General features: G+C 42.3%; 1 protein-coding gene across 5 annotated transcripts in view; it reads right to left on the bottom strand.

The window, feature by feature from the left end:
* The window catches only part of ERC2 (ELKS/RAB6-interacting/CAST family member 2), a 962057-nt gene that overhangs the window by 782659 nt on the left and 162528 nt on the right, over positions 1–16870 (bottom strand). The window lies entirely within an intron of this gene.

The raw sequence follows: 16870 nt of genomic DNA, 5'->3' as shown, positions 1-16870 counted from the left end.
CTCTGATATCTCCACCCTCTTCATCTTCACATTCTTAGCTACCATACAATGTGGTTCCTGTTTCAAGGCATTCCCTTCTATTTCCGGTCTGCTCCCACTGTCATCACTTCAATTCCACTCCACAAACAGCCTCCTGGACTTTCAAAGCTAGCTCCTAATTGGCGGGTGCAGGACTAAGGGGACCAGTATGGGGGCCAGTTGTAGAAAGAGTGTGGGTTATAACTGCCCCATAAGAAGCCTTTGTGACCCCGAATGCTGCACTAACAGCACCCCCTGGTTCTCTCACACACACAAAGGAGACAGTGTCATCTGAGGGTTAAGAGCATGGGCCTTGAGTCCATCCTGACTGTGACTCCCTATAAGGCTCTGGACAGGGTAATCCACTTCCCTATGACTCCATTTCTTCATCTGTAACAAGGGGAGATTAATAGGCTCTATTCCACTAGGTTCTTGTGAGGATTAAGTGAGTTCCTCCAACTAAAGTGCTCAGAGCAGTGCCTGACACATACAACAGGTGATTAATAAATGTCAGCCATGTTGATGACAATGACCACAGACCACTTAATATGCCAGGATCCCAAAGCAGAGCTCAGACTGGTATAATCAGCAGTAATAAGGCACAGCAACATCATGAGCACCAAGATCCAATGCACTGAGAAGGACATGGCACCATTTCTGTAGTGTTATTGCCAGGCACATATAAAACCTCAGTCCAATCATAAGAAGACATCAGAAGAACCTGAACTGAGGGAAACTCAGCAAAATAACTGGTCAATATTCTTCAAGGGTACCAAGATCATGAAAGACAAAGAAAAACTAAGGAACTGTTACACACTGGAGGAGACCGAGGAGAAATAACAGCTATATGCAACGTGGGATCCATAAAAGGCCATTGGTAGAAAAATGTGAAGTTTAAATAGGGTACTTAGATTGGTTAATAGTATTGTGCCAGACCAGGCAGAAACATTAATTTCATGGTTCTAATACTTATATTCAAGTTAGGTAAGATATTAACATTGGGGTAGGCTGGGTGAGGGACTTATGAAAACTCTGCACTATTTTTGCAAACTTTTTGTAAGTCCAGAAGTAGTTCAAACTAAAAAGTTAGTCCTCCACAAAAGAACTCCAATGCAGCCTCACGCCAAAGTCAATCCACAAATATTTATAGGGTTCTTATCATCTACCAAGGACAGTACTAGGTCCCGTGGATGCACCAGTGAAGTTGAGAGGGTTCTTCCCTTGGATATTCACAGTAAATTGATATTTAATAATTTCTCTGAGAAATACCTGCACAGGCAGGGACCCTAATTCAGTCTAGAGTGTAAGGGAGTGAAATTGAGGACTTCTAGAGAAGGTAATACGTAGGCTGAATAATGTAGGATAAATAAAAATTGGTCAAGTGAAGATGGAGGAGTAAGGGTGTCCCCAGTGTCCGCAGACAGTAGGAGAGACACACGAACATAGGGACAGAGCCCAGAGGCTGGTTGTGGAGCAAAGCCAGAGTCTGAGGTGATTGGGAGGTTGAGGAGAAAGAAGGAATAGGACTTAAGACTGGAAAAGCAAGGCCTTGTGAGCCTGGCTCAGGAGTTTGTACTTTCTCCTCCCAGCAACCGAGGGTTCTGAAAGGACAGATAAGCATTTTTCAAAGATGACCCTAACAAGTGTGAAGAATTATGAGGTACAGCGCTGGGAAACTAGTTAAGAACACCAGGCCAAAGGTAAGAGCGATGAAAATGAAAAAACATGGGCAGATCCAAGAGTCTGTAGAGACAGTAAACAGGACTTAGTGATACATTGGATACAGGGGGTATGGTAGGCTGAATACTGTCCCCCCTCAAAGAAGGCAAAGCCTTAATCTCCAAAACCTGTGCATATTTTACCTTGCATGGCAAGAGGGACTTTGCAGATAGGATTAAGAATCTTGAGATGAAAAAATCATCCTAGATTATCCGGGTGGGTCCAATGTAATCACAATGGTCCTTGTAAGAGGGGGATCAGAGTTACAGGGAAGGAAACATGACAACAGAAGCAGAAGTCATAGAAAGAGAGATCTGAAGATGGAGGGAAAATGCTTGAAGATGGAGGAAGGGGCCACAAGCCAAGGACTGCAGCTGGCCTCTAGAAGCTGCAAAACTCAAAGAAATGACATGCAGATGGCCAGTAGTCACATGAAAAGATACTCAAGATCACTAATTATTAGAGAAATATAAACCAAAACTACAATGAGGTATCACCTCACACCAGTCAGAATGGCCATCATCAAAAAGTCTACAAATAACAAATGCTGGAGAGGGTGTAGAGAAAAGGGAACCCTCCTACACTGTTGGGGGTAATGTAAGTTGGTACAGCCACTATGGAAAACAGTATGGAGGTTCCTCAGAAAACCGAAAGTAGAATTATGATATGATCCAGCAATCCCACTCCTGGGAATATACCCGGACAAAACCATAATTCAAAAAGACACATGCGGGCTTCCCTGGTGGCGCAGTGGTTGAGAGTCCACCTGCCGATGCAGGGGACACGGGTTCGTGCCCCGGTCCGGGGGGATCCCACATGCTGCGGAGCGGCTGGGCCCGTGAGCCATGGCCGCTGAGCCTGTGCGTCCAGAGCCTGTGCTCCGCAACGGGAGAGGCCACAACAGTGAGAGGCCCGCGTACCGCAAAAAAAAAAAAAAAAAGACACATGCACCCCTGTGTTCATAGCAGCACTGTTCACAATAGCCAAAACATGGAAATGACCTAAATGTCCACTGATAGAGGAATGGATAAAGATGTGGTACATATATACAATGGAATACTACTCAGCCGTAAAAAAGAATGAAATAATGCCATTCGCAGCAACATGGATGCAACTAGAGATTATCACACTAAGTGAAACAAGTCAGAAAAAGAAAGACAAATACCATATATCACTTACATGTAGATCTAAAATAGGGCACAAACAAACCTATCTACAAAACAGAAACAGACTCATAGACACAGAGAACAGATTTGTGGTTGCCAAGGGGTGGGGGGAGGGAGAGGGATGGACTAGGAATTTGGGGTTGGTAGATGCAAACTATTACATTTAGAATGGATAAACAACAAGTCCCAATGTATAGCACAGGGAACTATCCTAAATATCCTATGATAAATGATAATGAAAATAATATTTAAAAAGAATGTATATATGTGTATAATTGAGTCACTTTGCTATACAGCAGAGACTGGCACAACACTGTAAATCAACAAAACTTCAATAAAAAGAAAAAATAAAAAGAATGGTAAGCTAACATTTATTGAGCACCTAGTATGTGCCCGTCATTACATGTAATTCATGTATCACATGTATTACATTCAAGTTAATTTATTCAAGGTATTCAAAGCAGCTATTTACCATACAATATAATCCACTCTGTAACATTCTGAAGCGATTACAAAGTGAAACCAGGATGGTGAAGCAAAGGTCACTCTTGAGTCTGCCCAGCTCAGTACAAACACCTGTGCCCAAACAAGTGACCTATAAAATGCCACCAGGCAAGGTCTGATTCTTAAGAAACAAATCTATGTTTTGTAAAGGGAGCATAGACTTGCTTTACAAGGAAACCAACTGATGTGAAGGTAACTCTTACTTATCCCCTCCTCACCTTTCCTCAAGGAAACATAAATGGCATTTGTTGAGCCAAGCCCTGTGGAAAAGTGTTTTGCATAGGCATTTCATTGGAAACCAAAGAATAAACTCAGAGGTGGATGAAAAGGTTTTGTAGAAGGCAGAGAAAACTGCTGATTAAATTAAAATTCGGCCTGCCAGAAGTCTCCTGTAAGTTTCACTAGCATTCTTAGGTCTCTTGCAAAAGCCCAGCACTGCTACTTGGGAGAAGACAACACAATTAACCCCATAAAACAATGGCAGAGCGGAAACAGAAAGGCAAGAAAAGGAGTGAGCTTAAAATAAAAGAGAAAGAAATCAACATATGAAGAGACAGGATAAGATTTTAAATGAAGTCATAATAGAAACCAGATGAGAAACCTAAATGGAAATGGCAAGTTTCAAAGAAAACCAATCAGAGAGAAGGAGAGGAACTGAATGGGAAGAAATGACTGGAAGTTACCTTGACTTTCTACAGAGTAGATGATACAATGATTCTCATTTCTGAGGTCAAGTCCCCAGTGAGGTCTTAGGCAAGTTACTTAGCTGCCCAGCACCCACACCTCATAGGGTTGCACTGAGGAGTAGCTTAGTATAGCACTGAGCTCTGGGCTGGCACCCAGACAGCCTTCCATTTAACAGTGGTGGTGAGGAACTGTTGGTGAGGAGCCATGATGATTAATGCCATTAACACCCTGCCAGGACCTCCCAAGATGAGATTCCTTGAACCTTTCTCTTTCCCCGTGATAACCCTCAGAAAGTCAATGCCACACAAGTTCCTTGGAAGGCTGCTGTGATTTCAGGAAATGTGGTCATTTGGGACCATTCTCCTTGAGTTCTCTGTGCAAGAAGTAACACATTTGTGTCTGTAAGGCAACAAAGCAAGGAGCCAGCATGTAAAGATAACCACAGCCTAGAAAAGAGGTAATAGAGAACATATTTTCCAAAAAGGTTTCATGTCCTCTGGAGAATCCTGTGTCATCCCATGTCACAGTCCCCACTCGGCACAAGCATCCTCAAGTCTCCACTAAACTCCCATGATCACTCTATCTGTAACAGTTGCTCAAAAAGCATCCTGAGGATACCTACTGAGGTTAGGACCTGGCAGGTTTTTACGGTGTTTCCAGTGAGGAATTGGCAAGGACAATTATGCAACATTCTGTCTTCTAAAGCAACTAAAACGTGAGTCTTTAAAATCGTCTAAACCTTGACATGCATCATGAAAGTACTGCAAAAAAAACCTGTTGGCAGGAACACCGTTGGGTATCATGAAGGTAGGGTGGAATACTCACACTAAGTGGGTATTATTTCTACTATCTAAGGCACAATCAGGTTTTGCCTCTTCCTTGCTGTATGGACCCTGCCAAAACAACAAATATCTCCACTGTCCTTTAAAAGGAAATCACTTTGCAATGCATTTCTATTTGGATGTGCATGGAAAAAGCACTGCCTTAAAGAAGATCATTTGTCTAAACCAGGATTAATTTCCAGCAACTAAAAAGTATACATAGTGAGGAGAGAGCTCTCAATTCCGGGTTCAAGTGATTAAACAGAAATGTTTCCTTTTTAACAACTATTTGGAGAAGTACATTTAAGTCTGGCCAAGAAATATAAAAAGAAAGTGGCATCAATGAACCCACAAGAAGTTAAGGTTGGAACAGCAGCTAATCTCCATCAATAGGTTTCTGAGTGGGGGATGTGTTGGGTGTTGATCAGCATTTCCTCTGTATATGACTACTGGCCCCAGCAGAAACTCGGCTGTTTAAGTGCTGTATGCATCTGAGGGACTGTCTGTGAGAAGAAAACTTCCCTCCATTAATAAGCTTTAAAAACATGCGCTAATTAATTCATGCTGGCAGTCCAAGTCCTCCCAACAAATTTCATTAGGTGATCAGGCTGAGTTCAAAAATATATGCAGGATAAAGAGAAAAACTCAAGTCTACAGACAACTGGTAGAAGGGGGAAGGATGGTCAACAAAATCCTATAGTCTGAACTCAAAGTTTTAGAGTCAGGAAAAGGGGTAAAACTAGAGGACTTGGTTAAGTGGGTCAAAAAATAAAAGTTTCAGTTGCATAAAAAGCCAAATTTGAGTTCAGATTTTTAGTGTGATGTGCATAAATACTTACTTCTATTTTAATATTTGCCTTTACTTGAGATTCACTGGGACTCTGCCTGAGGCAAGATTTTTTTAATAGTAATAATAAAAATGCTAAATAGTACTTAGAGCAAAGCATGTGTGGTCATGATGTTTTAAAGAGAAAGAAAAGGTAATTCTGAACATCTGTACTACATTTCCACATGATAAAATCACCACACTCCAAAATTGTTCTGAAGTTTGGTGGAGCTGGGGTTGGGGGAGGGGGGATAGTGGTTCATGCAGAGAAATGTTTATTTAAAAAACAGAAAGGGAGACTCAAAGGCCATTTAGGGGAAAGCAAGGACGACAACATTTATTGTAAAATAAAACTGCTAGCATTGACACATATACACTACCAAATGTAAAATAGCTAGCTAGTGGGAAGCAGCTGCATAGCACAGGGAGATCAGCTTGGTGCTTTGTGCCCACCTAGAGGGGTGGGATAGGGAGGGTGGAAGGGAGACGCAAGAGGGAGGGGATATGAGGATATATGTATATGTATAGCTGATTCACTTTGTTATACAGCAGAAACTAACACACCATTGTAAAGCAATTATACTCCAATAAAGATGTTAAATAAACAAACAAATAAATAAAAATAAAACTGCCAATTAATAGTGAGAGTCCAGTAGTCAAAAAGTCAGGTCACGTGTCTTCTCGGATCCATTAGTATTACCTCCTGAGAATAAATGTCTCTTATTCTCACAAAGTCCCAACCTTCCCATGTGGTATCTCAGATCAAAACCCCTCCCTTAGATTTCTTTGCTACCTTTTCTGAGAGGAAAGGAGCGGGGGGAAGTCGGAGAAAGCCTCTCTCTCTCTCTCTCTCTCTTTCACACACACACACACACACACACACACACACACACACACACATCGCACTTTTGTTTTTTTTTCAGGCTTAAACCCCCACCTCCCCTCAGCACATCTGTTTCCTAGTTGTATCCCCTGTGGTCAGTCTTTGGGTCAAGAAGTATCTTGATCTGGGTTGCCCTTCCTTAGTAAAACAGAGTTTCAAGCACATGGGGCTGGGAATTACTATATTTGCCATGTCCACAGGCCAACCACCAGAAGGATTTGTCAATCACTCTACACCAGAGTTCACAACCTGGGTGATTTTGGTCCCTGGAGGATATTTTGCAATGTCTGGGGATGTTTTTAATTGTCACAACTGAGGGAAGGGCAAAGGTACTACTTGCCTCTAGTGGGTAGGGGCCCAGAATACTGTTGAACATCCTACAATGCACAGGACAGTCCCCACAACAAAGAATTTATCCTGCCCCCATGTCAATAGTGCCAAGATTGAGAAACCCTGGCCCATACCGACAAAGCAAAATTACATCAATAGGCAGGGTCTTCCCCCAACACTAAAAATGCTCTAACAACTGGCAACCCAACTCATACAACCACATGTCACCAAAAGAGATCTGACTGCCTTGGGGGCTGAAGGAAGGACAGCCAGTGGTAAGGGGATTGCTCAGCTGTCATCCTGACCAGGTCCTAGCTTTACCTAAATAAGAGTACTTCCCATAGGAAAACCTAGCAATTCTATGGCACGCCAACAATTACAATAAGTAAATATTTTTTAACACAACTGTATACACACGGCCACTTTCTTTTTCATGCTAGTTCCTTCAAAGCAGCCACAGATTTTTAAAGCACTAACTGCATAAGCCTAAAAAGTATCAATAAACACTATTTTTAAAAACATAAGAGGGCTTCCCTGGTGGCGCAGTGGTTGGGAGTCCGCCTGCCGATGCAGGGGACACGGGTTCGTGCCCCGGTCTGGGAAGATCCCACATGCCACGGAGCGGCTGGGCCCGTGAGCCATGGCCGCTGAGCCTGCACGTCCGGAGCCTGTGCTCCGCAACGGGAGAGACCACAACAGTGAGAGGCCCGCGTACCGCAAAAAAAAAAAAAAAAAAAAAAAAAACATAAGAGAAGGACGAGTTGGAACCCTGTGCTTTAATTAGGTCATAATTCCTAAATCTATCAGAGTTTTAATGGCAACCTCCATTTCTCTGGTACTTTCTAGGTTACTGAATACTTCACAGAGTCCCTTTTTTTTTTTTTTTTTTTTTTTTTTTTGCTGTACGCGGGCCTCTCACTGTTGTGGCCTCTCCCGTTGCGGAGCACAGGCTCCGGACGCACAGGCTCAGCAGCCATGGCTCACGGGCCCTGCCGCTCTGCAGCATGTGGGATCTTCCCGGACCGGGGCACGAACCCATGTCCCATGCATCGGCAGGCGGACTCTCAACCACTGTGCCACCATGGAATCCCCAGACTCCCTTTTTAATCCACACAGGTTACCTTCCTAACACCCACCACTCCTGAAAGAGCTGCAGACTTTTGTGATAACTGGCAATACCCTATGTGCTGTAATTCTGGAGATTAAAATCACTGATCTAATAAAAAAAGAAAAATGTGCAGAAATGATGAAAAAATTGTCTCCCCATTTTAAAAAACTCAAAAGTTACACATAAAAGTAGTAGGATTTTTATACTCTGCACATAACTAATTGCCCGTATGTTTTTTTACCAAATCTCTTGATTCAAAATCTATTTACCTATCATGAAAATTAGGAATCTCCACACTTTCTTAAAGGGTCAAGTAGTTAATATTTCAGGGTTTGAGGGCCACAGGCAAAATAGAGGATATTACATAGGTACTTACATAACCATTTCAAATGTAACCATTTAAAAAGGTAAAAACCACTCTTGGCTCCCAGGCCATTAAAAAAAAAAAAAAAAAAAACAGGTGGTGGGCCACATTTGTCCCACAGGCTACAGTTTGCCAACTCTTAATCTAAGTGAGCAGTGAGTGACTCTTTAGAATTTTCACTCTAGTGTCTCACTTATCTTTCTTTTTCCTTTTTCTACAAACTACTCATATAATTATATTTTTCCTTTAGTAAGGAGGGTTTATTTCATTCTTTACAACTGCTGTAACTATAAGCCACTCAAAGGAATCAACCAGCAACCATTCTCATAGCCTTATTTAACACTCTGCCCAAAACATTTAAGGCATCCTTCAACCTATATGCCAAACTGGAAACACAAATAAAGCTATCCCTTTCAACCAAGCCAGGTGGCTAGGAAAGTAGATTTTGCTTTACCAAATTTTGGCCAATTAGAAGAGCAATGAAATGGGGCACATATTAGGAGGTTATAAATACAATTTTAATATCTCACAATTGACAAAGAAAGAAACCCACAATACCCAACAAAAACTAGATAAAAAGTAAAGTCATTTTGAGAAGGCAAAGTATTTCTTTTAGGCAATGAGGTAATGAGGAAGTAAAAAAGTTGAAAAAGAAGGCTAACTGAACAGATGAAATGGAGAAGGTCCGACTCTAAGCACCTCCAATTTTTCCTTATTCTCTGCTATAAAAATTCACCTATTCTCTAGGAATTCATGGAACGCCTATATATGCAGTACCATGCTTCATATTTTAAGCAAGTACCTTCATTTTAATGAGCCACACATGGTCTGAGGAGGCCTAGCCCTGGTGCTGCCTTCTATGTGGCACTGTTTAACCTTCCACTGCTTGGTGACCTCATGGACTTACCAACCCCAATTCAGCAGGCCCGGATAAGACGTGGCAAGGAAAAAAAAAAAAAAAAAGAGCCTTTTGCATTTTTTCCTCTTTTTGCACTTACAGAGAAAATATCCCTAAGCAAGAAGTCAGTAGACCAGAATTCTCGTCTTTTGTCTGTTCAGAGATTTCCGGTTGAAATCCCTGGCCGTTTCAAGAAGTGGTTAGGGACAGATGCATGGAACCAGCAGGCCCAATTTTGAATTTTAGATCCATCACTACTTGCTCTGAGAACCGGGACCAGACTCTCTGGGCCTCAGCCTCCTCATCTGAGAGGCAGGAAACCACCTCCTACCCTAGAGTATTGTTGGGAGGATTACACGGCACTCCCCGAAAAGTGATTAGCTCATGAGTACCTGGTAAATGTTACCTGTCATCACTTCTTAATCTCTCTGAGCCTCAGTTTCCTCACAGGGTTACCAGGAGCATCAGAGGAAATCATTAAAATGCAATGTGTTCTATAAAGTACAAAGCTTTCTCCACATGTACGGTATTAGCTAATATCCCCATCCAAGACACGCAGGACTCTGTTACAGGTGAGCAACTTCCCATTGCTGCAGCTCGTGAAACACACTCAAGTACCTGCAGTACCAGTGCTTGGAGTACTTTCTCACCACTGAGCTTTTGTTTGTGGTGCACTGTTTCACCAAATGATGACAATGATAAATTAGGTCAGCTGCCAAAAGAGTAGTTTTCAAAAAGCCGTCACACCCAAGGTAGAGCAGGAGGACAGAGTCTTGTTAGAGTCTCTCCCAGCATAACCTCCTGACTTCTCCCCGCTCCCTGGCACTTCCCCAAACACCCTTTACCCTGCCACTTTCTCTTCTCAACAGGTTGCAATATGCCTTGAGCCTAATGGCTCCCTGGGGCTCCATGAGTCTTTGTTACTGTAAAAAGCAACCAATTACACTCATTAAAATCAATATGGGGTAAAACCTCGACCATTTCAAATCAGCATGCAGTGTTTAAACTTTAAAGAATGTATTAGAATTTAAAGATAAGGCAAATGCTGCTAAACAGAAATGAATACATTCCCTATGTCATCAGAAATGTGAGGGTGAAAGTTATGAAATCCTGTTTTTGGATGTGTTGTTAGCAGAGTCCAGAAAAAGTGCTTTTCCGCAGAGATTCTTCATTGGGATCTATCCTGCATTAAATGCTTGGAGAAAATGGAACTCAGTGAGAGCAAAGGAAATCTGTATCAAGTAGGCATCAGTCAATGAAAAGTCCGTGTAATCTCAAGATACCATATTCAAAATTAAGTGCTTATTCAGAAAAGAAGCATGAAAAAGTATGCAGTTCCTAGGGTCTCCTCCTAAATGATAGTAAGAGTAAGTGACAAGGCAGCCTTTAGAACAATCATATAAACTGGGAGCTTGGTGGTCACAAATAATGAAGTGTGTGTGAAAACAACACAATAAAAAGTGACCAATAGCCAGAAATGCCTTGTGCATCTGGGCAGAACTTCTCAGTCATTTCCTCAGCCATATTCTCACCCTTGGCTGGACAGCTCCACCAGGATTTCATCAAACTCAACACATCCACAGTCTTTCCTCAACCCCAACACATCCACAGTCTTTCCTCAACCCCAGCTCCTCCTCCTGACAGTTCTCTCCTGCCCCTTGCCCCACCACCTGCCTCTACCAGGGCCCACAGTGATTGGCTGCCCCTGAAAGCTCCTAGCACTCAGCTCCTGAGCTGTCAAAGTCCTGCCTGCAGGTGGGGATGACCTTGCCCTTCAATTTCTTGGCCACCACCCAGATTCAGATTCTTGTTCACCTGAACAACAACAGTATCCTTCCAACTTATCTCCATGCCCTTATTCTCCTATCCAATCTACTATCAATTAGCACCTGACAATCTTTCCTGATCATGCCATTCTCCAGGGAAAATTCCTTCAAAGGCTGCCCAGAGTACCAAGTAAAGACCAACTTCCTGTATCACGTGTTCAGAGTCCTCAGTGACCTGACCTCAAACCACTTGTTGAGATTTATTTCCTTTCCCTCCTGACAGGTGGAGTTTCAGCTGCTCCAAACTCACTATGCCCCAAACCCACCACAGTTCCCACCTCTAACATGTGGCTCAACTATCTCTTCTACAACCATATCTGCGTGTTGAAATTCTTCCTGCCTTTCAAGACCAGCTTTATCACGGAGGAAGCCAGTTGTCAGCTCTCCTACCTCTAAGCTGCGCAGCATGTAAGTGCCATTCGAGGGCCTCTCACTGCACCACTGCAACAAGCAGTAGTGTGTAGTGGTGACAAGTGTAAACTCTGGAGCTAGACTTCCCAGGTTCTGATCTTGGCTCCAGTGCTTGATCTGTGACGAGGTACAATTATTTACCTCTTTGTGCCCAATTATCTGTGTAATGGGGATGATGACAACAGTTTTCACTTAGTACAGCACCTGACACAGAATAAGCCTCAGGGCTTCCCTGGTGGAGCAGTGGTTGAGAGTCCGCCTGCCGATGCAGGGGACACGGGTTCGTGCCCCGGTCCGGGAAGATCCCACATGCCGCGGAGCGGCTGGGCCTGTGAGCCATGGCCGCTAAGCCTGTGCGTCTGGAGCCTGTGCTCTGCAACGGGAGAGGCCACAACAGTGAGAGGCCCACGTACGGCAAGAAAAAAGAGAGAGAGAATAAGCCTCCATAAGTGTGAGCTGTTTCTCTTATTGCCCAACTGAATCCCTGAACAAGACCACAAGCTTGCCATGGATGCTCCCACAGCACCCTTGTACATGGATGCTCAACATGTGCCCAGTGATGTACAACACATTTTGATAAAACTTCCAGTTAAGCTTACCCTCAAAGCTACTGCTCCACTCCAAACACAGAGCAATGAGAGAAAACAACAGAATATGGCTCTGTACAATCATTATAAACTTGTCCAATATTGACAAAATAAACCACGGAGCAACTCTCAAGGTACTTTTAAACTATTTTTTCACTCTTTCAAATATTGAGCATCTTGCAGGCGATATTTGAAGTCTGGGAATATTGATGGAAGGTACTGATTATGTTAAAACTTACTTTATTAAAATAGGGAGCAGTTGTTAGGTTCTATTATATATAGGAAAAACTCTTGCAAAAAAAGGATATAAAATGTTATGTTTATATGGTCACTTGTGTTTGGGAATATTTTCTGTGATAAGCTTTCTCGGTAGAAATAGAATGTATAATCTGTACAGTCAGATTTAGAAATGACTGCAGCAGCAAAATCATGGCTCAGCCAACCAAATTGGAGACAAGTGTGTGTTAAAGAGAACAAGGCCATTTGGCACTGAGAGAGGGTGGACTAGGGTGAAGATTGATTATACAGGTGAAGTCTGAGCTGTCAGTAAAAGGCTTATGAGCTCAAGAACTTCTAGGTCATAGACTTTGCCTTGGTGGATCTCCTGCTGGCCTAGGGACAACTTGGATAAGTTGTCCAAGTTTACTTGGCTAAGTAAACGAGGAGACCAAGAATTCATGTTGCCTTGCCCTCCTCCTCCCTGCCCCCCAACAGCATGGAGGGAAGCCTAGGCCCAGTATCCTGGGGGCTTTACTTGTCCAGGGTGAGTAGCAATTGCGGCTCCCAATGACTTAAGTGTTTTTCTGCCCTTCCTTTCAAAGAATAGCAAGCTGCCCAAGGGTATTAGCATAGAAGATCAACAAGCATGGCAGCAGAACATATATCCTTTCCCCTCAAACATCTTACAGGACAATGAATCCAAAGACTCCTGACTCTCTTCTGAGCATCAGCCAAGAAAACATTAAGGAGAGTGAATACAGGAGGATCCTGGTATGAAAACCCTCTTCTTCTTTAATGAGATCAGTAGTACCTCGGGTACTTGATTACTAAAACCTTTATAGGGAACAATATGTCCTCTGCGGAAAAAGCTGGAGAACAAGGTAAACTATTACCACATCAAACAATGTCTTATCAAATCAACCTGTATCAAGAAGCATCAGACTACACTAGTGAGCAATGCCTGCATTTTAGCCAACACTTCAGCTCACATCAGCCTGTCGGTTGTAGTTCTTGGCCAGTAGCTCTGGTCTTCCAAATAAGTTGAGATCATAATCTTTTTGTTGTTTTTTCCTGCCAGGCAAAGAAGAGGTTTCACCCTCAGTCTTTTCCAGACCACCGAAAGACAACAAGACACTAAAGCAACCAAACCCTCCCCATGTGCAACTCCTGCCAATTCTCAATCTCCTGAAACAATGGGCTAAACAAAGCCAGTATTCCAGGAGATGGGGTTTATATGAGGTCCAACACCTCTGCCTGAGAATTAATCATAAAACCACTAACACTCCATTCCCCAGCATTACACCATTCAGCTCCAACTGGGCTGAATCGTGCAAAATGAAAAAGGAATCAGGAACACTCTGAACTTAAAACCTCAAGTACATTTTACATCCTGTTTTAGATTCATTTAAATTAACAGAGGTCAGGCAACTTCTTTATTCAAGCTGGGTTATTCTTACTGGTTTAATACCAAAAGCAGTCAGCCACATTTTTCCACTAAAAAAAAAAATACCCTGACAGAAGAACAAACAGTCTAAAACCCGGTAGAGAATATGGAAACAGCTTACAAGAAACTTTACTTTCTAGAATAACTAATCGAGGAAATTACCCAGTTAATTGGCCATGGGAAACAACTATTTGTATATTATTACATATTTTGTAGGTCACAAATTAAAAGCACAATTTTTCTTTTCTAGCATAGCATTTTTCCAAAGTGTTTTTAGAAAGAACATCAGTGCAACAAGAGAAAAGCAAATCAAGTAAGTCTGCAAGGCTCTGCCTTCCCCAAGCCCCTTCTTGCAAATAACTAATGCACACTTGCATATGAGAGAGTCTGAGAGCCCTTCGATAAGCTCTATGGAATTCAACATTTTCCCCAGTTCATTTAGCCCTGCAGCCCTTTTTCTGTCATAACACATAACAATATCCCACAAAACAGCTTGTTCTGTGGAGCACACTTTGAGAAAGATTCTTCTAGAACAGGAATATATGTAAGATATGGTTTAAGAGTGGAGACTGGAGGCAGCTTAATTCAAATACCAGCTTGTTAGCTGTGGGACACTGGGCAAGATTTTTGATGTCACTCGTCCCTCAGTTTCCCCAGGCAAAATGGGCAAAATAATAGCACCTACCTCCTAGGCATGGGCCTTTCCATCTAACAGGAGTTTTCTGAGAGCCTTACATGGCTGGTTCCTTCTTGTCATTCAAATTCACAATGTCACCCCCTTCAAAAAGCCCTCCCTGGCTATCCAATATGAAGTTGACCCCACCCAGCTCACTTGTACTTCATCCTCTTCTTTTTCTCATGATACTTCTCTGTTTAACTATTAAACTGCTATCTGTTTCACCCCAATAAAATATAAGCACCGTGAAGTCAAATTTTATCAGTTATCATTACTCAAAACCAGATCCTCAATAAGTATTCACAGAATGGATGGGTGGATGGATGAATGGATGAATGAATGAACAAATGAGGTGGTTGTGAGAATTAAATGTGAATCAACGTAAAGCACTCTTCATAGTGCGCAACAGATAAACATCTATCCAGATGCTGTTATGAAAATATCTGATGAACTATGACTGGTTAATGGATTCAGAATCATAATTCTTGCACTGTTTTTAACTTGCCTCTTCCTAGTGTACCGTGGATAAACATTTCATGGCACTTATTTAGAGGTGTGTTGGAAAATGGACTTTCAGGGATGGGGCGAAGCGGGCAGAAGACCCTGAGAGTAGCACTTGCTGATTTCCACGTTGTAAATACTCCCACCATGACCAATTTCAAGCTACCAAAATTCCTGGAAATATAACAAATGGCTCTCATAAGCCAGTACACTATTTCTCTTGGGAAGGGTCTTTTCAGGCCTCCAAATCTTGTTTGTTGAGTTCAAGTTTAAAATGAGATTTTTTTTTTATAGACAACTTTTTCACACTCTCCCTTCTTGATGAGATAAGATAAGGGCCACCCACTGACCTTGGTCGGGTGCTCAAGGAAACTAGTTGCATGCGTTGCGTTGCGTTTTCTGTACGACTCTCTGTGCGCTCTTAGACTAATGTTTAAGGCTCTAAACATGACATATTCATGCCAGACCATCGTGAGGACCAACTAATCTCATAAAACACAAACCAAATTGTGTTTACATTCATTTAAACGGAGATATACTAAAACAGAATCAAGGCACCATCTATTTAAGTGCTACCAGTGAGCAGAATCTATTCAGACTGACTACCTGACCCCAAGATCCCAAAATGGAGTGAAGGTCAATGCTGCAGATAGAGGTTTCTCTGGTATCACAGCCTTGCTATACATCCAACATGATCCCTTGGAACCCAAAATAAAGCAGCAGCTTTTTTAAACTATAGCAATCTACCAACCACAGTTTTCAGATAACACAATCAAAATTTCAAAATCCACAGACACTCTACATGCAATGATAACATGCCAGTAATCATTGCTTCTCTTCTGTAAACTAAATGGAAAGTCTATGGAGTAAGACAGAAAGAGATTAGTTTCTGCTCCACTGTATTAGCTATCTATTGCTGTGTAACAAATTATCCTAAAATTCAGCAGCTTAAAACAACACACATTTATTATCTCACAGTTCCTGTGGAGGAGGAAACTGGGCACAGCTCAGCTGGGTCCTCTGCTTCACTGTCTCTCAGAAAGCTGCAACCAAGTTGTCAGCCCAGGAACTGAAGTCTCATCGAAAGATTCGACTGGGGAAAGATCCACTTCCAAGCTTACTGAGTGATTGTTGGCAGTTTTCAGTTCTTTGTGGCTGTTCGGATGAGGGTCCCAGTTCCTCACTGGGTGTCAGCTGGAGGTTACCCACAGTTCCTTACCACACGGGCCTCTGCAACATGGTAGCTTGCTTCATCAAAGCATGCAAGGCGAGAAGGCAACAGGGTGTACTAACAAGATGGAAGTAACCTAATCATGGAAGTGACATCGGCATTCCATTACCTCTGTCATTCTATTGTTTAGGAGCAAATCACTAGGTTCAGCCTAAACTCAAGAGGAGAAGATTACATAAGGATATGAATTCCAAGAGGTAGGGATCTTAGAAGTCTTCCCACCACATTCACAGTCTTGGAATACAGATAGGAAGACCAGACCCAACAAAGCATATCTTTAAGCATCTCAATGTGAAACCAAGCCAGTTGACTTCCCAAACATGTAGCTAAGGTCTCATGAAAACAAAACCAAGGAGAATAAGCATGGAGGATATTAAATCTGAAGACACAAAAGTCTACTCAAATGTTATAAGCAAATACAGTCTATATCAGAGAAAACTCCTGGGAGCACCTGCATTACCAAATCCCAACACGAAAGCCATGTTTTCTGAACAACCAAACAAATGACTCACTGGAAGCGCTGCCCATCCAAAAAGGTACATAATGCCAAGAAATCTAGTTTGGTCTAAAAGCAAATGTCTTTTCGAATTCTTATTTATGGCTGCAGAATATTTTGCAAATATACTTAATGCCATTTTATTGCTTCCTGTT

Source organism: Orcinus orca, chromosome 10 (assembly GCF_937001465.1).
Source record: "Orcinus orca chromosome 10, mOrcOrc1.1, whole genome shotgun sequence".
Taxonomy (NCBI): Eukaryota; Metazoa; Chordata; class Mammalia; order Artiodactyla; family Delphinidae; genus Orcinus; species Orcinus orca.
This window is presented reverse-complemented; position numbering and strand designations above follow the sequence as displayed.